This window comes from Nothobranchius furzeri, chromosome 14 (assembly GCF_043380555.1).
Source record: "Nothobranchius furzeri strain GRZ-AD chromosome 14, NfurGRZ-RIMD1, whole genome shotgun sequence".
NCBI classification, from domain to species: domain Eukaryota; kingdom Metazoa; phylum Chordata; class Actinopteri; order Cyprinodontiformes; family Nothobranchiidae; genus Nothobranchius; species Nothobranchius furzeri.
Window position 1 is genome coordinate 10,140,102 of NC_091754.1, and position 24,202 is coordinate 10,164,303.

The following is a 24,202-nucleotide window of genomic DNA, read 5'->3' on the forward strand; positions in this document are numbered from 1 at the left end:
TCAGCAATCTTTGCAAACGTGATGCAACTCTACTTAAGTTTTACTTTGAGTGTTAGCATTACTTTCTGAGGTGTGATCAAGTCATTGCTTTGCAAGTCGCTAGTAAGTCACAAGTCTTTCCAGTCAAGTCCCGAGTCAAGTCCAAGTCAAAGACAACCAAGTCCAAATCGAGTCCAAAGTCATGATCTGGAAGTCCAAGTCCAAGTCCTTAACTTTGAATTTTCAAGTCATAATCAAGTCATCTGTCCAACTTCAATTTAATGACAATGATAATGAAAAAATTCCAAAATTAAAGCTTCTTAAAGCTTCTTTTATTTGCTCAAACAAGTAGAAAGTGCAACTGAAACTGATTACAAACAAAGTGCTGCTGCATTTAGCAGTAAATCAATCCCAGAACCAAGAATGATTTATGATTTTTGTCCATGTCGTGCCACTTTTGTGCTAAAATATCAAATATGCTCAAGTCATCAAGTTAACCGATGCAAGTCGATTCAAGTCGCAAGTCATTAGCATTCAAGTCCAAGTCAAGCATAAGTCGTTATAGATTTTATCAAGTCAAGTCAGAAGTCATTAAAACAATGACTCGAGTCTGACTCGAGTCCAAGTCATATGACTCTAGTCCACACCTCTGTTACATACGAGTGAACCCCAGTGCATTCAGGGGTCATATTTAGCAGCAAAGGGAAGTGGTTCTTTGGGGAAGCGCGCATGCCCTGAGGATCCAGTAGAATTACCCGGAACTTCCTAGAGTGGAAAAGACATTTCAAACCCAAATCGAGTATTTCAGGGAGGAAAGTAATTATTTAATATTTTCCCAGCACCACCCCCTGCTTTGATGGCAGCCACAAAGTTGCGTTGCTTGTATTGATTTTGATATTTCCTTACCTCCAGCCTGTGTCTTTAGCTGCTCCTGCTTTCTGACTACCAATGAATTTATGTCCTTTTTGAATCTGCCTTTGTGGCCCAGAGCCAAGTCTTAAACTGCCAAAATGCTAAGGACTGGTTTGAGATTAGGCTCTGGCCCTGCAGCAGCGCTGGAACGGCCATAATATCCGAGGTAGCGGGTTTAGCTGTTGCACAACAATTAGGGATTTCATGTAAATGCCAGTGATTTAGTAGAGCTTTATGGTCAGTAACTCAGAAAATCATTTTCCATGGAATATTGTTTCCTCGGAGACTGGAGGCAATTGAAGTACAGCAAAAGTGTTGCAGTGTTTAAATTCTGTTTTGTTTCTTATGACTAACGTGTGGTTTCACTTAAAGTTCAGCCAGAGACCATTCAACATTATTCACCACTATGTGAGTTTTCTCTTTGGATGTATTCCAAATCACTTAGTAGGGATTTCATGGAGCTTTCAGGTAGATGGAGGCTGGAGATTGCTTAGCTCAGACCAACTGAGCCATCTCCATGACAACTGAGCAAACTCAGTCTACCACTGAAGGTCAGGAGATGATTTGACAAACAATAACTGTGATGCCCAGCGTGTTTTCCCTTATTTCCTGATGATCTGGATGATGAAATTTGAGCGGATATCGTTGATGAGCAGAAGCTCTGGGCTTCTTGTATTTACATGAGGCTTCCTGTTTGGATTTCCATGGAAAAAGAAGTTCGGCAACTGGGAAAATCAAAGTACTTAATGGGACCTTTTTTTTTAATGGAAATTTGATCTTTTTCTCCCAGCATGAGATTATTTACAAGAGTTTTGGAGTTGGGGGCAAACTTACCCTTCTAAATTAGAAGATGGCAGTGGGACATGTTTTTTATATTGTGGCATTTGAGAAACATTTCTATATTTAGAATTTGTTTTAATCCTGTTTCTAAAATTTAAAGACTGCTTTAAGGCAGCAGTCAGATCTCTGTGTAGTCCCGGCCCGCGTCAAGTCTCCTGAGTTTAGAAAACTCCAAATCTCACCAGAATAATTCTTGCAGCGCTAGGTCATTAAAATGTCCTGAATTATAAAACGACTTTTGTATTCACCGCCATCGCTCGCCCGTTGACATTTACGGGAACGTCTTCGCTCTGATAGGTGTTGGTTGTAATTCAGAGCTGAGACAACCTAAGCTAACGATGGTGATGTGGGGGTGGGGTGCTCATCAGCCCCATTATGTTATTGCTTTTACGCAGTGACTGTAGACTTCCTTTGATCAGAGGCAAATAACAACCCTGATTGGATTCAGAGCAGTCTTGGACGTTAGCTCTGTGTGTGGCTTTGCATGCTGGGAGCTTTGTGTTTGCTCTGTTCTCAGTCTCATCTGAACCACTCTGAAGGAATAATGCATGCCATTTCTCATGTGCAGCTTTTTATCTCTTGAATACATTTCCATGTGTCTTTGAACCCCAGGCGTTACCTGCGAGTGTGTTTACCTACAGCTGAACATCACTGAGGACGGCAGCTTGTTGATGCTTAAGGTTATCAGTTTGATTAATGGAAGTCTGTGCTGTTCAGTTTCCTGATGAGTGAGTGTCTATTTGTGCATCTGATAAGCTAATGTGATGAGCTACATTTCACAGAATCAGCTCTCCAGCCATCAAAATTTGATGATGATTGGAGATTCCAACACAAATCTATTGAGGAGATTTAGAGGCACATTGAAAGGGAAAGGACGTAGCGTTAATGAAGCCAAATTACGATATTCAGAATAACCTAAAATGTAGAGAAAATTTTTATAATTAATAAAAATAATAATGCAGAGCTTAGTTTGAGGCACTGTTGGTTGCAACCATGGCAGCATCCACTGAGGAAGTTGGGAATGATTTCAGTTACGGGTGCACTGTTGTAAAAATTCATTCAGATATCGATATTAGTGCTGCAAAGATTAGTCGCCATGATTGCTTTGCATACTTTTGACACACATGTGCAGTGGTGGCTGTCGCGGTAAGCCATTGCATTGCCGGAAAAGCTCAAACAATCACGGCAAACTGGTAACAGAGCTTTAATGTTTGGAAGCATTTCATAAAAATTCAAGAGAAGCATGTGCAAAATCTGCAAGGTAGAACCTACCTTCTAAGGCAGAACCACGGTGATTCACGTGCATCTGGAGATGAAGCACATTAAATTAGATGTGTTTTCTGTGAACAACCTTGTTACCAAGCCAACAACCAGAATTTAGTTCTTGTTTTCATTACTTTCTACAAAATGCAAAGCTCATTAAAAGTAGTTGAATGAGCTTAATTGTCTTTATTTTTAGACAGCACATAACACAGTTATGGTTATTTTAGCTGTAGCTGCATGCTGGCACCATAAGCTACAACAGACACATGATCCGGGTTTTTTTTTCATCAAAATAATTGGTGATTAGTCGACCATCAAAATAATTGTGGCAGCCCTAATAAATATCTGCAATTAGTGTTGCTCTTATTGTCATTAATGAGTATTTATTGATGTCATAAACATATTAAACTGTACATATATGCAATTCCAATTGCATACATTTATTTATATGCACATAGTGCTTCTGAGGTGTTTACCATCACAGTCACATGACCAAAGATTTACTGCATAACACACCCACCGCCGAAGCAGATACACATCAGTTAACACCAGCCCAGATGCTGATGCCGACATATGATGCATCCCTAATCTCAGACCTTCACAATAAGAGCCCCATACATCCAAACTTACCTCAAAACATCCAAAGCTTATATAAAAAGTGTTTATTATTATTTTTTTCTAATAAATTCCCAGTTTTTAACCTGTTGGAAGTAAATCCAACATGTAGGGAAATGTTCCACCTCCACAGGAAGATGTTGTACACTTTAGACTTAAAGGTTTTTTCCCCTGCAGCTTTGTGTGTGATCACGTCTCCACCACGGCTTTGTTCAATAATGATTTGTGCAGAATGAGCCGCCCGCTCAAACATGAAAGCCTCTTTTAGTAAGTCAATACTTCCTGGCTGGAATCACATCACTACCGATAGAACAAAAAGCTTCTTAAAGAGTACTAACTAAAATGGAAATGAAGCATTTCATTACTTTTATTTATAGGAAGCTTTACAGTTTGTAGAGCAAAGTCTTAATGAGACACTGACTTTAAAGACTAACACCACTTTGTGGAAGAACGGGTTGTTAAATTGCGGGTACACCTGCTAAAACAAGCCAGTTAAATGTTTTCCCATTACCAGTAATAACATGATTGCTCTGAGTGCTGTGAGGGCTGCAGGAAACACAACAGCCTGCTTCAACCCACCTCCCCAGAGACGAGCATGTGTGTGCAAAAACCTTAAGAGATGGTCCCGGTTCTTGGATTTGGTGCAGCTTTTATTTTCTCTTTGAAAGAGAAAGAATCAAATATTATTTTTATCTTATTTCTGGTTGAATTGAAAATGACACTGTGAATCGTTTTTAAAACTAGGGTTAAAAAATCAACTCTTCCAGGTCAAAGAGCAAGGCAGGGTCTATTAGTCGATATAATTACAATAAAGTAAAAAAAATCATGTTATCCTGTCGGTCAGAAAAAGTGATCGGTTCTGAAATATCATAAAAACTAAAATTCAGACTGCTTCAGATGATTCTACCTTCAGATCCTTCCTGGTGTCACCGCCCACTCCGACCTGGGATACGTCACCTTTTTAACAGCTGATTCCACAAATGGAAAACCTCAGCCTGTTACTGAGCAGCGGAAAACATTTTTGTAGGACATCCAGTTTCTTTTAAGTAGCTTCCTGCACTTCCTCTGAGATTTATTTTTAAACACCCAGCAGGTTGGCAAACGTTGAGTCTGGAAACTGGATTTTTAAGTGTCAGATCAACTTCTGCCTGTTGGTGCATCCCTAGTGACGTCGCAATGTTTTTTCTTGTTGGTTCATGATAATTGTGACCGTCTAAGGTAATTTGTGAAATATTTTTCATAAAGTGGAGCAAAATACAATTACGAAGCACTTTTTGTGGAAATGTATCAGTTTCAAAGTCTCGGCTCACCCCTTCTTTCTACTGGAAGTGAAAGTGGCGTGTAAAGACATAGCAGCGTTTTACCTGCGATCTGGCTTCCCACCGGGAGCGATTCTGACTTGAAACGGGAGTGAGCGCGGTCCACACAGCTGGTCCTGTGAGATCTCAAAATCACTGGAGAATTGCAACACTATGCGGGATTTCGGAAGTGCAACAAAGGAGAAAGAAGGCTGCAAGTAGCGTGTAGCATGTAGCATGTAGCATGTAGCCAGCTCTGTGGTTTATTTTCAGTTCTGTTTACATCGGCTACAGGGGTTTTAGCAAGAATTGGCATACGTTTACCTGCACGTGACTTTTATTTTGAAAGTTTCTACATGCTTTACTCTGCTTTTGTGTTTGACTTCCTGTCTGGCCTGATCTAAACTGTGGATTTTGACGTGTTTTGAAAGTATTGCGTAAAAAATGGACTCGGAACGTAATGATAGCATCCCTTAGCTTCTGAGATGCGTCTAAAATGTTACACTTTGCTGCGGATGGAAAGGAAATTGTCTTTTATAACGACAGCTAATACAGCGTAGAACATTTCATGGCTGTTTTGCAAACACCAATGGAAAGAAGGGGTCACATGGTCCAGGCTTAATGAAGGAATCCATTCAGGTGTTAAAATCAAAGGAAGAGCCACTAAACCCTGTAAACGCTGTAGAGTTGATTTCTACAGGATTGAATGCTAAAGAGTTTTCATGTTTTCTTACTCAAAAACCAGATGCTACCCAATATAATCACGTGTTTGTCATGGGGATTTGAAGGGTTAGATTCATAATAATAATGTAAAAGTGCACACCTCTAGCGAAGACGTTATCAGAGTTCACTACATATCCATAGATTTAGCTCTGCAGGAGCAGCAGAGGCAAGAAAAGATCACTAGGATATCAAACACTACCGCATCTGACAATGAATTACTACAAAGTCTTTCTGGGTTGTGGTGCACAGCAGAGTTCCCCTGCTGACTCCAGAAACTCCGGTCCTGCTCGGGATCTCGGCTGACTACCTTCACATCGGGGAAGTCTAATAAAAGAATAGCTTTGAAGTTCTTCTCACTTCCACCGTTTCTGTTCTTACAGTCATCTGAAGAAAAAGCTGTTCTATTGTTTCCAAAGCAAGGAAGTCCATTGTTGTTTGAGCCATTTCGGTTCAGAACTTTGATCACATGAACAAAAATAAGGGATTTTTGTTTATATGCAGTTAGTTTTATCAGATATTTATGATTAAGTCTGGACATTTTAATACTTGGGGTCAAAGCAACACTGTAGATGTTGTCACTTCATGAATTGGAAAATAAACAAAGTGACCTTAAATCGCTTCAGCCAATTTTCTACAGCGGTTCATGGCATGCGGCACATTTTATAAACACCTCTGTCAATTTGACATTATAAAATCTTCACTGGGATTATTTGCAAACCTACATATTACCATCAGCAGGTGCATCAAGTATTTCTGCAGACATTTCACTGATGACTGTGCAAAGGTTCATGAAACCAAATTGCAAACATATTTGAAACTTGACAAACTTGAGCTATTTTAAGATGGCAGCGGTCTGCATTCAAACTAGTGCATCATTCCTAAAGCATACACACATGAAACTCAAAAAATGAGAATCGTTTATTTCAGTAACAGTGGTGTTTTACCCGCGAGCTCCCTTCCTACCAAGAGTGTTTCAGATGCAAAACAGGAACAAAAGTGTTCTAGTCTCACAAAGTCACTAAATCACGAGAGAATTGCAACACCACACAGGATTTCAGAAGTCCACACCATGACAAGCATGCATCCAAAAAAGATCTGTGGTTTATTGTCCATTTACTACGGGGGCTTCACAGGAAATGATGTACATTTATCTGTACGTTAATTTTATTTTGAAAGTTTATGGATGCTTCACACTGTTTTTGTGTTTAACTGAGAGACCACCTAAAGCAGGGGTGTCCAATCCTGGTCCTGGAGGGCCGGTATCCTGCATGTTTTAGTTTGGACTCTGTTTCAACACACCTGATTTCAATCAGCAGCTAATTAATAGGCTTCTGCAGAGCCTGATGAGCTGCTGCACAGGTGTTTCAACCACTGAATCTAGCCTGTTGGAGCAGAAAAACCACAAAACCTGCTGGATACCGGCCCAGGACCAGGATTGGACACCCCTGATCTAAAGGTTCAGGAACCCTCAGCAGGTTTTTTGATTCATTAGCTGATTAGAGTGTGACACTTTGTCTAGAATATTGAAACTTTTCACAATATTCTAATTATCTGTGAATTTGAGTGTGGGATTTTCATAAGCTGTAAGCAATTATAACAAATAAAGCCTGAAATATCCGCCATTGCATGTAATCGGTCTCTCCTAGATTAGTTTCACCGTTTCTTAAGTTGAATTACTGAAGAAAGAACAGTTTCACCATATTCTATTTTTTTTAGTTTAACCTGTAATCTCTTTCCTTCAGGAAGCTGAGGAAACTAATTTCAAATAAACCCTTAAAACTGTTGTTTACTTGCTAACATGAGTTTATTTTTCCACTTCCAAGCATCAGATCTGTGCAAATCCAGTTGACAGACATCTCAGTCATTTTACTCTGTTACATTTTATTTTTCGTGTGCATTTAGGCACAGAGCCTGGAGATCCCAAACACATTTATTATTGGCACAACGGATCCGTGTTTGTCCTCCATCTCTAGCTTGGATGCATTAGAGAACAGCTTAATGTTCTGCATTCAAACGCCGTAGATCTCCACGTTTCACCAAGCCTTTACAGTCGCCGTCGAGCATTTATGAAGCTGACATTCGACATTAGAGCTGATGGCTTTGAGCAGATCAGACAGAGACACGGCCTAGCACGGCTTCGATTGCTGTTCCCATTTGGCTGAGGCTTTGCAACTTATGTCTTCCTAATCCAGCTCTCTGATCCCTAAAAAAATCCTTTCCTGGCTCTGGTTAATTTACAAACCCGCTCTTTTGTAGGTGAAAATGGACAGCTTTTTTATGGCTCTTTTATTTCTTGATTAGCACCATTAATTTCTCAGCTCTTTGCAGTTGGCATTTTCTTTTATCTGCTCCAGACAAGACGGCTGCTTTAACCTGAACTTGGAGATGAACTGGCAGGAATTGTGTGTTTTTATTGGTGTTTTTAGCGCTTTAGTTAGGAGGCGGATTTCCCCGTTCACTTTGTGGCATATCTCATCCTCACAGATCCTCATTACTGATTTATGGGTTGTAAATGTGGTGCCAAAGCCGTCGTTTAGAGTAAACGCCTCTCAACTCCATTTTATTATGCTCTTCTTCACGATCAGTCCGAGGTTTTCCTCCATAAAAAGCATTCAGGTTAAAACTAATGAGATTTATTGGGACTCATTACAGCGTGCAGAGACCCAAGCCGACAACGTAGACCGGCTTTATAAATGAAATCTTTCGTTTGTAGTCGAGTCACTTCGCGGCATTATTGTGCTTTAATGGTGGAAACTGTGACAAAACATCATACGTAATTTCTAATACCATTCATACATAAAATAACTGAGCTTATTTAAAGTCAGAACGAGTTCATGGAGGTTTTCTGTATCTTAAGCAACCTCTACTTCTTACAAATAACGGTGCTTGATACCACATTTTTTTTAAATCAAGAAGAAGTACTTATGCTTGAGTACTTTCCTATCCTGCATACTAATGAGGACAACTGAATTATGTCATGTACTACACTTGGTATCTTCATTGTTATATAAAAAGTCAGAAATTGACAGCATTTATTTTTAATGCATTCACTTTGGTGCACCTGTGGCAAGATGGAGAAACAAGGGTCCAGGCAGGATTCCATCCCCAGACTCCCAGGTGAGAGTTACCTGCACTAACCAGTCAGCCAAAGGGACAACCCCTTGGCCAAGTAGACAGGGCGCATGTTCAGTCGGGATACAGTGACACTCACCCTGTCACATCTCCCCCCTTCTTTCCACAAGCACGTCCCCATGATCCTTCACAGGGTGCCACAAACTTCAAATCCATGGACCTACTTGACAGTACTACATGGATCCTGCCAACAACGCCAAACGTGGCAGGGTGGAGAAACGAGGGCCCAGGCCGGATTCGATCCCCAAACTCTCGACACCGGTACCACAGCATGATGCTGCCACCACCATGCTTGACAGTTGGTTTCCGAGCTTCATCTGGATTCCCGATTTTAGCCAAGTATAAAACCTGTCTGGAGAAGACATTTGTCCACTTGTCCATGTGGGAAGCTTCAGATGTGAAGATTTCTTTTGAATCAGGAGCTGAATTGTTGGTCCTCACTCCTCCGTGATGTAAACTTGGCTACTCAAATGCAGCAAATTCAAATGTTCAAGCGTTTTTTGTATCTTACTCCTTCCCGAACATTATTCTGAGAGTGAAAGTTTGGGTCTTCTTCCAGTTGTTTGAGCTGATAGAAGTTATTTAGAAACCGCTCCAAGTCTCCCCACACTTCTATACGCTGCTTAGATCCTCGCGGAGTTCCTTGGACTTCTCCGTGGTTCTGAGTGATGGTTAATCCATTAAGTGCTGCCAAATAAATCCTTTTACTGCTGACGGAAAGAAAACATCCAGCTGCCGTCAATCATGATCTCCAGCAGGAAAGCCACAGACCTAGAACCTTCAGCACCACCTAATAAAAGATGCAAGTGAATGCATGAGTATATTTGAACATGTACGCACAAGTTTGGCTTTGAGACGATCCACAGAGATGTTTAACTTGTTCACCCAAACGATGCGTAATTATTCCACCCAGGAAAACAAGAATTTGGTTCAAATCATTTTCTAAATTGCCCAAATTAATTAAATCCTGTTTTAATCTCATTCTTTGTTTATAAGGAATCATTTGATGAAATGTTCTGAATGCTCTCTCCATCTTGTGTCTCAGCTGAGATGTTTTGTGGCTTGGAAAGCTCATTTTGCAGGTTGGTGATGAGGCCAGCCTGTCCAGTGGTTAGAGCTCCAGCAGCGGTTGGGTCCAGGTCCTTGTGTGGGAGCTCAGATAAAAACACAGTGTGATTCCTCCGAGATGCGCTGAGTCTCTGTAATCCTTCACAGCAAATAAGATCATTCTTCATGGGAAATTAAATTGTGCTTCAGTCGCTCTAAACACCACAAGATGTAATTACGGGACCTTCCTGTTTGTTTGGGTTCTGCACTGCCGCAGCATCCAAATCACTGCTCATTAAAATAAAACTCATTTATTTTTATGTGTTTATTGTTGCTTCCTGGACGACGACAGATACATTTTTTCCAAAAATGAAACTGGGTTGACTGAAACTGAATTCAGCTTGACCTCTGAGCTTCTGCGAGAGCTGATCTGTCCGCTGAGAGTCGGCCGCGAGGGTTTTACTTTATCAGTGGTTGTCTGAGACTGTTGTAGAGCTGGAGGCTGAACAAACAGTTCAAGATTCTAGTTCAATTCAAGAAAACATTTTTAATATTTAATGAACAAAATAAACATTAGTTCCATACTTTTGGACCATATGAGCCTCATAAATATAAAGTATTACACATTAGTGTTTTTATTTGAAAAAAAAAAAGCAGACTGTGTTCTCTCTCTAGAGCTGTACACTTGCAAATAACTAAAGGATATACTAAGAAAACAGGGTGATAAGCTACTAATTTCAGCACTTTTTTACTTTTGAACACTAAACCAAGACACTAGGTGGCAGCAGTGCTCAGACTGGCAGTTTTGCTTGCTTTTAGCACCCCATAGTGTCTGTTATCTGTGGTCAAAGAAAAGGTGAAACATATCGCCTTGATGCGATTGTCTTTTTAACACCTTAATCTAACCACTGAAACATCTCCACAGCCTTCATAAGTTTCTACAGGAGTGATTCATCACTAAAAAAAACAAATAAGCTGTGTTCATTATCTAAAACATGCAGGAAATGTGCTGGATGCAGACTGCAGTGCCAGTTATGCAAGCTCAATTTTTTTAAGTGTCACAGGTGCCGGACTGGCACTCCAAAGTTGCTAATGCGGTATTTACAGGGTCCTGTAAAGGGTCATTTTGGCACATACTGGCTCAAAAATATTATTTAAAAATCTGAAAAAGTTGCAAAGTGTCCCTTTAACCCAGCAGAAGAAGCAGCCTATAAACACACCAGAGCGCAGAGATAACATTAAAATCTGCTAAGATGCCGATAGAAGAAGACGAGAAAATAGGTCGAAGTCCCTGGAATAACTGAATATGGGCAGAAAATAGGAAAAACCTCAATAGAGCAAAAATATTGAGAAACACTGAGCTAGAGCAAGACGTTGGCTGATATCGGGCTGTACAGTACCCTACTTCTTTAGAGGTTGCACCGTATGACATGAAGCTGTCTTTTACGACGTCCAATAAACGCATCACATTTTACACTAAATAAGAAAAAAAAATGTTTTTCAGGTTTATTAGTTTCTGTAACAGGATTTACAGATCAGTCAAGTTTTCCACAATCCATTGCATACTGGAAACACTTTACTTTTTATATTAACATGAACAGTTAATTTTTCATTCATGTCTTAAAATCTAGAACAAAAACAAAAAAAAAATTTTGCAATGCTGCAAATTTTTTAATTTATCAAAAAATGTATTTCACTGATTAATTTTCTGATGGTATCTAAAATCCCTGCATGTAGTTCTGTTTTATTTCACTCATTCATTTAAGTAAAAGTATAGCAGTCAGAAAATAATAGCTGGAATTGTTTTTGCTTGCTCAGCAGTTACTGAAATAAATATTTCTACCAAAGCAGGCGCCGTTGGATTTCCGTAATGCTCGGTGGCGTCTTCTGCTGCTTAGACTCTTCCTTCATGCAGGATAATGTTTTCCTGGGAGTGAATAAAAGCAAAGTAACAAATGGAGCTCCTGCAGCTTTGTGCTCTTTATAATGGGATGCCATTTATCAGGAGCGACTCGCTCTTTAATCATTTTTCAAAAAAAACGAAACCACTAGTTTGAAACCTATGTTGTCTGTAGAAGTTAGACGTCTCAGACACCGGCGGAGAGCTGTTACAGGAACCAAGCATGAAGATCCGATTGTTGTGTAAATGCTCCTTATTTGCATTTTTATATTTTCTACAAACAGTCTGAGTCTATGACAATGTTCTTTTTTATGTCTCTCCTCAGTGATGGTTTCTTATTATCTGCTTTAAGTAGCACACATTACCCCCCTCTTTGAAAAAGCTCTAATAGTTTATGGTCGAGACGACACGTGATCATTGGGCTCTTGGCATAAAATCCCTCTCACATAAAGCAGTTTCAGCAAAGTTGACATTTTCAGTACCTGCCAGAATGAGCCGTTTCAGGGCTCTATCACTTTAAAGTGCGAGTAACACTTAAATCCACTTTGTTTTGCTGATAACCTGCATAGATGAGTGTCTAATCGTGCTGTAGACATGTGTAATCATTATTTTGGCAGTTTAGTGCAATTTATTTAAATATAATATTTCAGCCCAAAAACGTAATCATATCTCCATCTTCAGTCACGCCCATCTATTTCCGGACTATGGGTCCCCAGAAGAACGAAAAGATGAATGCAAGTCAATGGGGCTAAAAACACTACTTTCTAATCTCGATCGTTGTGTGCCATGGATTTCACATATGATGTGCGTGAATTTTAAAGACCCATTCTGACGCCAAGAAGAGTGCCTTTTTTTTGAGGAGCAGAAGGAAAAATGGCTGTAAGTTCAGCGAACTTCAAATTTGTCTCTCAGGAGGAAAAAGCCACCATAAATCTGGCCATTTGGTAAGCACCAGCAATGCAAGGGGAGAGAAGATTCTGTGGTGATGTCATATATGTGATGTGTCGATGTCTGATTCATGGTAATTAAGAACTTTTACAAGCTGGTACACCTCAAAGTGCATGACTGGCGTGATCAAAACACACATCATTACTTCTCATTTAAATTTAAGTACAACGTATGTGTGATCCAGAGCGTAAGGCAAAGCGGATTAGAAAACTCTTTTAGCCTCGTTGACTTGCATTCATTTGTTCTGCCGAGATGACCCGACTGAAGAGGGAGGAGACTTAGGCTCCCTATATGTTTCTAATTCATTGAGCTTTTGCACTAAATGTTGGCTTGGCAGTAGATGGGAATCATTCTGAATGAAAACTGATGTGATATTTTGCTAAAATATTAACTTCATCATTTTACATTTTATACTCTGTTACCACACTGTCTCTGCACGAATATCAAACTGTCTCTCTGACATATCAAAATGGATGAAATCCCACCATCTCCAACTCCACTTCTCTAAAACTGAACTACTTGTCATCCCAGCAAAACCATCCATACAGCACAATATCTCAATCCAAAATGACTTCCTATCTTTGGCTCCTTCAAAGGCAGTTCGAAATCTGGGCGTTGTGATTGATGAACACCTGACCTTTAAAGATCATGTTGCCTCTGTTGCTCTTTCATGCTGCTTTGCGCCGTATAACATACGAAAGATCAGACCATACCTAACACAACATGCCACTCAGCTCCTGGTGCAATCTACTGTCATCTCCCGCCTTGATTACTGCAATGCTCTTCTAACTGGTCTTCCAGCCTGTACTGTGAGACCTCTTCAAATGGTCCAGAACGCAGCAGCGCGTCTGGTCTTCAATCAGCCAAAAAGAGCACATGTCAACCCTCTGTTCATTGAGCTCCACTGGCTACCGCTAGCAGCACACATCAAATTCAAATTGCTAACATTAGCATACAAAGTCTGAGATGGTACGGCTCCCATCTACCTGAATCCTCTTGCAAACGCTTACGTCTCGGCCCGGCCGCTCCGGTCATCACAGGATCGTCGGCTAGCAGTGCCTACACCACGCTCAGGACAATCCAGACTCTTCTCATGCATTGTTCCACAAATGTGGAATGACTTACCAAGCACTACAAGAACAAGGGCTTCCTTTCTGACATTCAAGAAACTCCTGAAGACCCTGCTCTTCAGAGAGCATCTTCTAAACTAGCACCCTCCCTGCACCCGTCCCCCTCTCTACTGTCCTCTCCTTGTTCCCTCCTCTCCATGATTCATCATGCTGCCTCACTGCCACCTACGACTGACTGGAAATTGGTTGTTGTTGTTGTTGTTAGCCTAAAAGGCAACATGCTGATTATCACTTGTAAGTCACTTTGGACAGAAGTATCTGCTAAATACATAAACATACGGTTAGTTCAAAACTGTGATATGAGAGATCATAGGTGGTATTTAATCCACCACAGCATCCCTACCAACATCCTCACAAAGGCTGATTCCTTTTATCTTGGTTTCAGACATTCAAAGCTGCTGTTCTGTTAGTTTCAGCTGACCAGGAGCACCCCTGTACCCCTGTTCCAGCCCTGATTGTGTCCTCTACTTTTATTCCAGGCTTCTCCTTTCTAGGACCAATAGACAGTGATGGATGCTAATCACTACCCATGTGCTCACCTAACCTGGTCTACTGGCCTTCCCACATTAAAGCTCATAAATACATTAGGCTCAGTTCTGCTGTTAGTGATGCTTCTAAGCTCATTAAGGCCCAACACCTGTCGTCCTGTGTCCTTGTGGTCCCCTCATGTGTCCTCAAGTCTTTTGTGCCCCCTTTGGTCCCCAGCTCCCTCCTGGTTTCCCTCATGTTTCTCCTAGTTACTCCTCTGTAGTTTTCTATAGGTTCAGATTTTTAGTTCATTAGTCTCCTTTAGTGAATGTGCTTTCTTCCCCACTTAGATCATTCGTTTACTTATTTCTAGATTCCCCTGTGTCTTTGTTCTACTATGTTTAAGTTAAGTTTAGGTTAGTTAAGTAGCTTTTGTTTTTACAGGATTTAGATATGGTTTATTCCCTCCTCTGCTTGGTTTTCCCGTCCCATTTAGTTTGATTTCACCAGTCTCTCCTCAGTTCCCTCTCCCCACGCACCTGCTCCTCATCTCCTAATCACCCAGCCCCTGTGTATATAACCCTGTCTGTGTCTCAATGTTTTGTTGGTCCATTGTATGTGTCAGTGTTTCATCCCTCTCGAGATTCTCTAGGTTTTTGCTCATGCTTTTGTTTTTTTTTTTCATTCAGTGCTTTTCGAGATTAGGCTTGGATTCTTGTGCCTTTGGATTTTTGCTCATCCTCCTTTAATTAAAAGGAACTTATTTTCTTAAACCACTCCTGCCTCGAGTCGTTCTGGGTGTTCTGCATCTTTGGTCCAACCCTCCTCCTTGCAACGTGACAACACCAAGCAGTTAACACAAAGAATAATGCTAGAATCAATAACAGAAACAGGTTTTTTTTACTGTGATGTAAGAAGACAACAAACTGTTTCTCTTCAGATATTCATGAAGTTTTCTCAAAGCGCAGAAAAACGAGGTGTTTAACATCATCAAGCTCCAACAGAAACATCTCTTATCTGTCTCTTTCTGGCCCAAAGCCATTTATTTACTCAGCCAACAGTCAGGTCCTGCCTTCAGTTAAAATAAATAAATAAATAAAATTTAAAAAAAGGCTATATTATAAGTCTTCCACCAAATAACCTCTGACTTTTTCAGAGACCATGGTCTTGATTCGGAAAAGGGTAGAATGCCTTCTCCGGGTCAGGGATGAGGTCCTGCCTCAACTGGAGGGAAAACTGGAGCATGAGATCGATAGGCAGATTGATGCTGCATCTGCAGTGATGCGGGCGTTGTACCGGTCTGCAGTGGTGAAGAGAGAGCTGAGCCAGAAGGCGAAGCTCTCGATTTACCGGTCGATCTACCTTCCTACCCTCGATCTACCTTCCCATGGACATGAGCTTTGGGTAGTGACAGAAAAAACGAGATTGCGGATACAAGCGGCCAAAATGAGTTTTCTCCACAGAGTGGCTGGACTCTCCCTTAGAGATAGGGTGAGAAGCTTAGTAATCCGGGAGGGGCTCGGAGTAGACACGCTACTCCTCCACATCGAGAGGAGCCAGTTGAGGTGGCTCGAGCATCTGGTCAGGATGCCTCCTGAACGCCTCCCAGCAGGTTTTCCAGGCACGTCCAACTGGGAGGAGGTCTAAAGGGATAAAAAAAGGGACTCCAGATAAGCGGAAGAAAATCGATGGATGTACTTTTTTCAGGTCTTTTGTTTGTTTGTTTTTATGGTTTTGTTGTGTTTGCTGTTGTTTTTGAATGAAAACTTTTAAAAACTAAAATAATTCATGTTTAACATTTGCTCTGACATTTATGGATAATTTAATAATAACAACATGTTTTAAAATGGAAGGTAAACATAATTCTGTTAAAACTGTTAATTCTTCAATCAGACCTGCAATGGTTATCAAGAAAATGTATCCTATTGATTTATTATTATTATTGGATATCTTTTTGGAGAGAGAATATCCTGTAGTATCATTTAGGAGAATGGTGCCTTTGAAAGAAAGTGTTTCAAAACATTTCAGGCATTGGCGTGGTCCAGATACACTTCAGGACATTTTCCAGTCCCAGAAGGAGTTAAAACTCCTTGGCAACGCTGAAGCATCTTGACCTTTTAGTTGAACCGCTAAATCAAGACGAGCTGGATGGAAGGAGTCTGTAGATGCCTGCTTAGTTACCCTCAAGGCTGTTTCCTGGCACAGCTCCTCAGTGCGCTGACTGAGATGGATGGGCCCTTGGCAGATTGTTTTGCCCACTGGCCCATCTATGCATTGAACTCTGGAATTGCCACAAGATTGGTTTCTCCTTGCGAGTGGAGTTCAGTAAAGTCCATGTCACAAATCTGTAACGCGGGGATTGGGCAGAAGTTGATTACAGATGAAGTATTTTGGCATTAGCGTGTTTTGGGTGTTGGAAAAAAGAATACAGCATTAAATGTTTTCCCATTTCTGGGGATTTTTAGTTTAAATTCATTATAAACGAATGTGCAATGCTATCTGGATGACAACTAAATATTGTAAATTTAAAGAATAGAAATGTTTACTGTGCCTGCAGATTGTAGATCATAATTTGTAAAATGCATCGTTTATAGCAGAATTATTTCATCAGTAGTCTGCTGGATTGGCAACATGTGAAATTAAGACCCAAAGCTGTTTTCAGGGGGAACACATCCCAACACAACACCTGTCTCTAGACACACAGAAGAAGTCACAAGGCAGAAATTGTACAAACTTTATCTAACAAATCTGGGTTTCTCTCGTGTTTTTACATGTTTTTAGGAGATGGACTAAGATTTTTAGACACTGAAACGTGTGGTTGTGTTGGTGAGCTGAAGAGTTGCACGGGGGGCTTGATACTAGACTCATGACAAACACAGACCCAGAGTCACAGAGCCTTCCCCTGCCCGAACAGACAGCACCTGACTTATACATGATGTCACAGCAAGGACAGGCAGAGGACATTTTAACAATAATAGGTGGCAGAAGGTCACCAGCATGGTGATTTTACAAGTCTGTCAAAAAAAGAAACAGTGGTCATTTGCAAACATTTGCAGAGAATTGCTAAAAACTGAGTTTGATAAAACAGCCAACTTCTTTTATCATAAATGAATAACAAAAAATTGTATTTTCTACATTTTTTAGTTTTAAATAATTATTGATATCGATCATATGAATTGTTTTTAGCGATGGGATTTTTTTCCTATATCTTTCAGCATTAAGTAGATAAAAACGGCCTTTGTCTGAACTTGCCCAACCCCACTAGTGCACCAACACTTATGTTTATATTTTATAATTAGTTAGTTTTTAGGATTTATATGATCTTCTTTACAAGTTGACTATGTGAAGTAATTGTACACACTCGGGCCTGTAAATATGTTCTTTTATAATTTATATCATATGACACCTTTTTTATTATCACTTTCAACCTCGTGTTTTTAGATTAGTGCCATCATCCTCGATAATATCAAAACATCCAAATAGATCTCTTACTATTTTCTCGTTGGATCTCCTGATTTGTTAAATTTTCCAAACCAATTTTAATTTTTACACTTTACATTTAATCGTCGTCTTCTATTGAAAGTGGTCCTTTTCCCAATGACCCTGATTGAAAACTGGGTAAAGATAATTAAAATGGATGATTCTGGCTTTACAACCTGCCAGCTAACTAGTTTATGTCAGACTCCCAATCACAGCTGAAGTTGGCTGTCGACACGTCCCCACCGCTCTGACGCTGATGAAGGTCAACAGACTGTAGGTTGCTTTTCCCAGAAAACTCAAACCAGGAGAGTGAAGGATGTTTAGGTTTTTTTTGCCAGTGGGGGTTAAATGAGGACCTTAAAGTTAGTCTTTGAATTTCTTGCCTGGTGTTTAGTTTGTTTCCTTCTCTAACAAACAGAATTAGTAACGTTTCCCAAATTTGTTTACGATATTTTCATACTTATTTTTCAGTGTGCTGAAAATAGTCCTGTTTGCCATTGCCTCACAGCAGATCAGGGCCAGACGCAGAAAACATTTACTCTTCCCAGTATTCACTCACCTGTAAGGTAAACATTGACAGAATGGCTGATTCTTTTACATCTGTTTGCTGGGATTTAAAGCTCTGTCTCTCAGTTTGATAAAGAGCTTTGCTGGAGGAAGTATCAGCTACGAGTTTAATCCTCAGCGGGGTGTATTTGTTGTCAGGGACCTCGTCAGGGAACCGGGGAGAACTAGACTCCGAGGTCAGAATCTTTTCTATGCTCTGAGGTCTTCCTCGTTTATTTCAAACCAGCGGTGCACTGATGTTGAGTCAATAATACAAATCCTCCTGTTGCCTTTGCTTGTCTGCCAATATTCCTGCTGTTATGTAAACTGAAGGTGGATTAATTCATCCTCACTCACGTTGGAATGCAAGTCTTCCCAGTTTTGACTGTTAATGTTTTAAGTGGGTCATTAAAGACGATGTAAGGCTCTCTTCATCTATAAAGCGGACACGGCTCTGCAAAATCACGTGGATATCAGGGGCAGTTCCACTGGATTGGCAAACTGGGGTGGTGGTCCCTCTATTTCAAAAAGGGGGCCAGGGTGTGTTCCAACTGGGATTACACTCCTGAGCCTCCTTGGTAAGGTCTATTCAGGGGTTTTGGAGAAGAGGGTCCGTGAAATTGTCGAACCTCAGATTAAGGAGGAGCAATGTGGTTTTTTTCCTGGCTGTGGAACACTGGAACAGCTCTATACCCTTAGGGGGGTCCGGGAGGGTGCGTGGGGGTTAGCCCAACCAATCTACATGTGTTTTGTGGATTTGAAAAAGGTTTTCAAGCAGGATGTCAAGTCCCTGTATGGCTGGTATCAGAGCTTTGTCCACATTGCCAACAGTAAGCCAGGCTACCGAGTTCTGTTCATAAATTGTATGGACAGGATTTCTAGGTGCAGCCAAGTTGTTCATTTGCTTTTTGTAGATGATGTGGTCCTGTTGGCTTCATCAGAACGTGATCTCCGGCTTCTGCTGGAGCGGTTCACAGCAGACTGTGAAGCAACTGGGATTAGAATCGGCTCCTGTAAATACAAACTGTGGTCTTGAGTTAGAAAAGGGTAGAATGCCTTCTCCAGGTCAGGGATGAGGTTGTGCCCCAAGTGGACGAGTTAAAGTATCTCAGGGTCTTGTTCATGAGTGAGGGAAAGATGGAGCGGGAGATCGATAGGTGGATTGGTGAGGTGTCTGAAGTGATGCAGGCGTGGGACCGATCCATCGTGGTGAAGAGTCAGCTGAGCCAGAAGTCGGTACTCTCGATTTACCGGTCGATCATACCTTCACCTTTGATCATGAGCTTTGGGAAGTGACCGAAAGAACAAGATCACTGATACAAGCGGCCTCTCCCTTAGAGATAGGGTGAGAAGCGCAGTCATCCAGGAGGGGCCCAGAGTAGATCTGCTGCTCATCCACATTGGGAGGAGCCACTTGAGGTGGCTCGGATATCTGGTTAGGATGCCTCCTGGTGGCCGCTCTGTTGAGCTGACATACTTGGCCCTGCAGTCTGGTTCCAGCATGTTTCCTGCACTCCAAAAAGAGATGTGTCAAAAATCAACACAGGTGGATGTGTTAACAGCCTTTTGGCACATGTTGTGTAGATTTTAGCACACATTGTGTAACTCTCCTATCAACTGACTGACACAGTAAAAGTGTTATCTTCCGTGCTTGAAGTTGTGGCAGGAGATTTCACAAATACATCCAGCTGAAACCCAAATTTGTATTAGTATTTTTGTATTTGTTTTATTCATATTTAAAATTTGTTAAACCTCACTGACATGTATACAAATTAGCAAGATAAAATAGAAATTAAAAGTCTTTACAAATGTAATAAAAAACAAAAGGTAAATTTTCCAAATCAGAATCATTATCAGGTCTCAAAAAATAAGTTGAAGAGAATAAAATGATAGGCTAGTGCAAGATGCCACTGTGTTTTTTAATGTGAATGTAGGGTCTGGTAAAATCAAACAGAAAAGCTATGCATAGTAAAATAATAATAATAATAATCAATCACGAAGGTAAGATGATACATCTAAACATTTTCGAAGTTTAACGGCAGCGTTTTGTCATCCAATCATTAGGCTTCTTAAAAAAAACGTACTCCCGTCCGCTAGTTTCAGTCTCTTTGTTACTTCCGTCCGCTCATTTCTCTGGACTTTTGGAGGGGATCAAAATGGAGGATTCTGATTCGCCTGTAAGTATCATTGTTTGAATGTTGTTTATTAAATATATATATATATATATATATATATATATATATATATATATATATATATATATATGTATGTATATATATATATATATATATATATATATATATATAAATATATATGTATGTATATATATATATATGTATATATATATATATATATATATATATATATAAATAGGTGGCTATGCAGTGTTTATTGACTTGTGTGGTTAGGCAGTACTTGACGCCACTTAGCATAAGCTAACTAGCTTAAGCTAACTAAGCTAACTAGCTGAACCAGTTTACTTTGGCTTTCGCTTGCTAGGTTAGATGGTCAAACATTTTCAAAATACATTTACATGTGTTGTTAACGGCAGTGTCCCCAAAGCTGGACGTACACTACGATTTGCTGACCATTTTTAGCTAATCTTCCTCTTGTTCCGCAATTTATTTGGGGTATGTTCTGCCTGGTGTAGTGTATGGGTAAGGAGAGGCGATTAACACCCACAACCAGCTCTCGAACAGCAATCTGCAGTCACAACGAATATTAAACGTGCTTTATATTTTGTTTGTCTCTTGAGGGTATTGCACTGTTGAAGCAACGCTGTGACCCAAAAGTACCAGAACCGCTCACACAGCGCATGCACAGGGTACGGAATTAACACTCGCCACTCGCCAATTTTTGAGCTCTATCTGCCACATGGCGAGTAAATGTTTGCACCAAATTAGTTATTTTTATCAGTCATCTTCCATGGATTTCTGATACTCCTCCCGCCTGCATACAACGTACACAAACGTACGCGAAACGTGAGTGCTGCATCCAACGCCATTTCCACCTATCCCATTCAATCAGTTTATCGTTAGCAGTTAGCTTCGTGTTAAAACTAGCGGTGAAATGTGGCGGTTTTTAACTGGGGTCAGCCAGCCTTCCAAAAGAAAACTTGTCGACCTGGAAGAAAAACCACCAGGACCAGTGGCAACCAGAAGATTTTGTGAAAAGTGGCGAACTGGAGATGGCGGAGTCGTGAGACAATGGCTACATTATGATGGCCACGTAGCGTTGCTGCCTTTCACAGACAGCTGTCCCTCGGCATTCTTCAAATATCCAAAAAATGCCCGTACTTCTGGCTTTGTCTTCTTTGAGGGATAATAAATGTCCCGAGTGCTGCCGTCTCCTCCTGCCATTATTTCAGCTTTAGCTCAAAGAAAGTTTTGGTCGTAAACAACATAGTGCGCATGTGCCGCCGGCAACTTCAGCAGATGATACGATGGCTGGTAAGGGTCACCGCACCTACACCGCAGCCACGGTAATCCACCGAGATATATATTTTTAAAAACAAGACGGTTATTATTATTGTCAACTTCTTTACTGGGGTTTACCGCTACACCGGTTACGTGACAACCCTAGCCCTGACACACTTTCAGATATTCTCATGGTGCAGCTGTGTTCTCCAGAGATCAAGGACTTCGACCCAAATGAGGCTGTAATGCTTTGGCACAAAGACGGTGTCAGAAGCAGGAGGCCAGACTTCATGGACAGAGAAAACAAGGAGTCTGACTAGATTTCAATGAAAGAGTTCATAAAAACATCTCTACAAATAAATAAATAAATAGTAAAAATGACAAAAGAGTTGTTTTCTTATTAATTGATGTTTTAATTATTTTGTCACTCTGTTTGGAATCAACATAATATAGCATTACATGCTTTAGGTAGATCTAAATCATTTAGAATTTTGGCCGGTAAAAAATATAAATGAAACATTTAAAGAAATGTAAAATATAAATGAAGTAGTTGTAAAAAATGTGTCATCTAATGTTGAACTGCATGTTGCTGTAGTTTTTCAACTCTGCTTGTGGCAAACATTATAAACTTGAGTCATTGTATTGCCATTGTTTTGTTGAATAAGCCATTTTAATATGTCAGATATTCACCCCAAAATATTATAATCTAGCACAAAACTCATGTTTGAAGATACTACTCATTAAAATATGTGGCCAACCATTTCATATTAAATGAGGAAAACCTTCCTAATTATATTTAGTGTGATAAGATCCAATTTGAGATTTACTTTAATAATAATATTACAAAATAAAAGTAAATATCTTTCTTTTTTTTCTACAGAACCCAGACCTACAAACTGGATCAATTAGAGTGCTTACCATCTTCAAAAATGGAAACGAGTCATCAAGGAAGATTTAGACTGTTCACACTACAGAACAGCAAATAACCCACATCATGTCGGAGCAACCAGGTTTTGCGTTTGACAGAGTTCTGAAACATCATGCTGACTTCCTAGACTTTGTTGATGTGGACAGAACAACAGACATCAGGAATTTTGACAAATTCCAGTTCTTTCTATCAAGTGTCGAAGCATTACCACAAACAACTGCTGAAGAGCTCCATCAAATCCAGGTACGAGGTTTTCATTTTATTTGTGTTATATTATTTTCTGGGCTGTAGGACTGGGGAAAAAAAGACCTGACATCCCTATCTATATACTGTATATTGTCACATACACTTGGTAACAGTGAAATTAAATGACAAGCAATTTTAAATTCCAGTGACGGCCTTCTGCCAGAATGCTTTCTTTTTTTTTTAGAATTAGGAGGGTTGTGTCACATTCAGGCAGACAGTCGGATTTCAGTCACTCTTAATGAGAATCGATCAGAAAAAGTAGGGGAGGATTCCTCCTGTTCACAAACAATCTTTGCTCTAGTGTGTTGGTCTAATGTCGTCAATTGACCAATCACAATCTAAGAGACAGCACGCTGCAGACAACGAGGCAGAGCGGCGCTCACAGTGATCGAACGCTGTTGCTTTAACATCTCGCTGCAGTTTTGAGCTTAAAGTTTGTCAAATCAAACAAAGTCACCACAAAATAACAGTTTTCTGTTAAGGACTTTAGCAGATTTGCCTTCATACATTTTCCCAAGGCTTGTAGTGTTTTTTTATGTTTTTATTTTTATTTTACGGGCGATACATTTTTTTGATCTAAAGTGGATTTATCTTATATCAGAACTGCTCTCATATGAGCATGAGACACATTTGACTGTCTTCTTCTACCCATGCCACCATTTCTCAGGCTGGACAATAATATTTCATCTTTAATAGCACTATAGCGCTCACACTCCCTTACATCACCACTGAACAAGACTACATGTTTCTGCAGCAGGTTGTGGAGGTTCAGCTCAATATAGAAGTCTATATTTTTGTATTTATTTGTGTATGTTGCAAATATTTGCAATAATAAAGCAGTCCTACCTAATGTTGTTTATAATAAATCTAATTTCTTCTCATATCCCCTTTGCTGCCTTCAATCTAGCATCTTCCTGTGGTAAATTAACTGTGATTTCTGTTCTTCCATTCAACCCCTTAAGTTCCCCAACAAGTGCTGAAATGGTCACTTTAGCCAAAACAATCATTGCCATTTTCCCATCCTTGAGAGTTCAGATTGAAGGAAAAGGGGATTTGTAATATTGATAAAAAAAATCACATAGATCAAAATCAATAATTATTGAAAAATATTGATAAATTTGTTTGAAGTGCAGCCCTTCCCATTTTATGCTATTCACTAGCATTACCCAGCAGCGGCGGACAGCTGTGGTGCAGATCATGTGTAAAAATGACAGTAGTTCTGGTGTGTAGTTCTGAAGCTTTGTCCTAAACACTGTTTTTTTTTTGTTTGTTTGTTCAATAAATATAAATGAAAAAAACATTCAGCAGTCATGTTACATGAGAACCCCTTT

General features: G+C 40.1%; 1 protein-coding gene across 6 annotated transcripts in view; it reads left to right on the forward strand.

Annotated features, from left to right (window-relative positions):
- The window catches only part of gulp1a (GULP PTB domain containing engulfment adaptor 1a), a 96,178-nt gene that overhangs the window by 19,143 nt on the left and 52,833 nt on the right, over window positions 1-24,202 (forward strand). For 2 of the 6 annotated variants that reach the window (XM_070543914.1, XM_070543915.1), the window contains exon 1: window positions 22,639-22,868. The exons of the other annotated variants lie outside the window; for them this stretch is intronic. The gene's annotated coding sequence lies outside the window, so the exon portion shown is untranslated. Of the gene's footprint in view, window positions 1-22,638; window positions 22,869-24,202 lie in introns of those variants that run through there. 6 annotated transcript variants of the gene reach the window in all.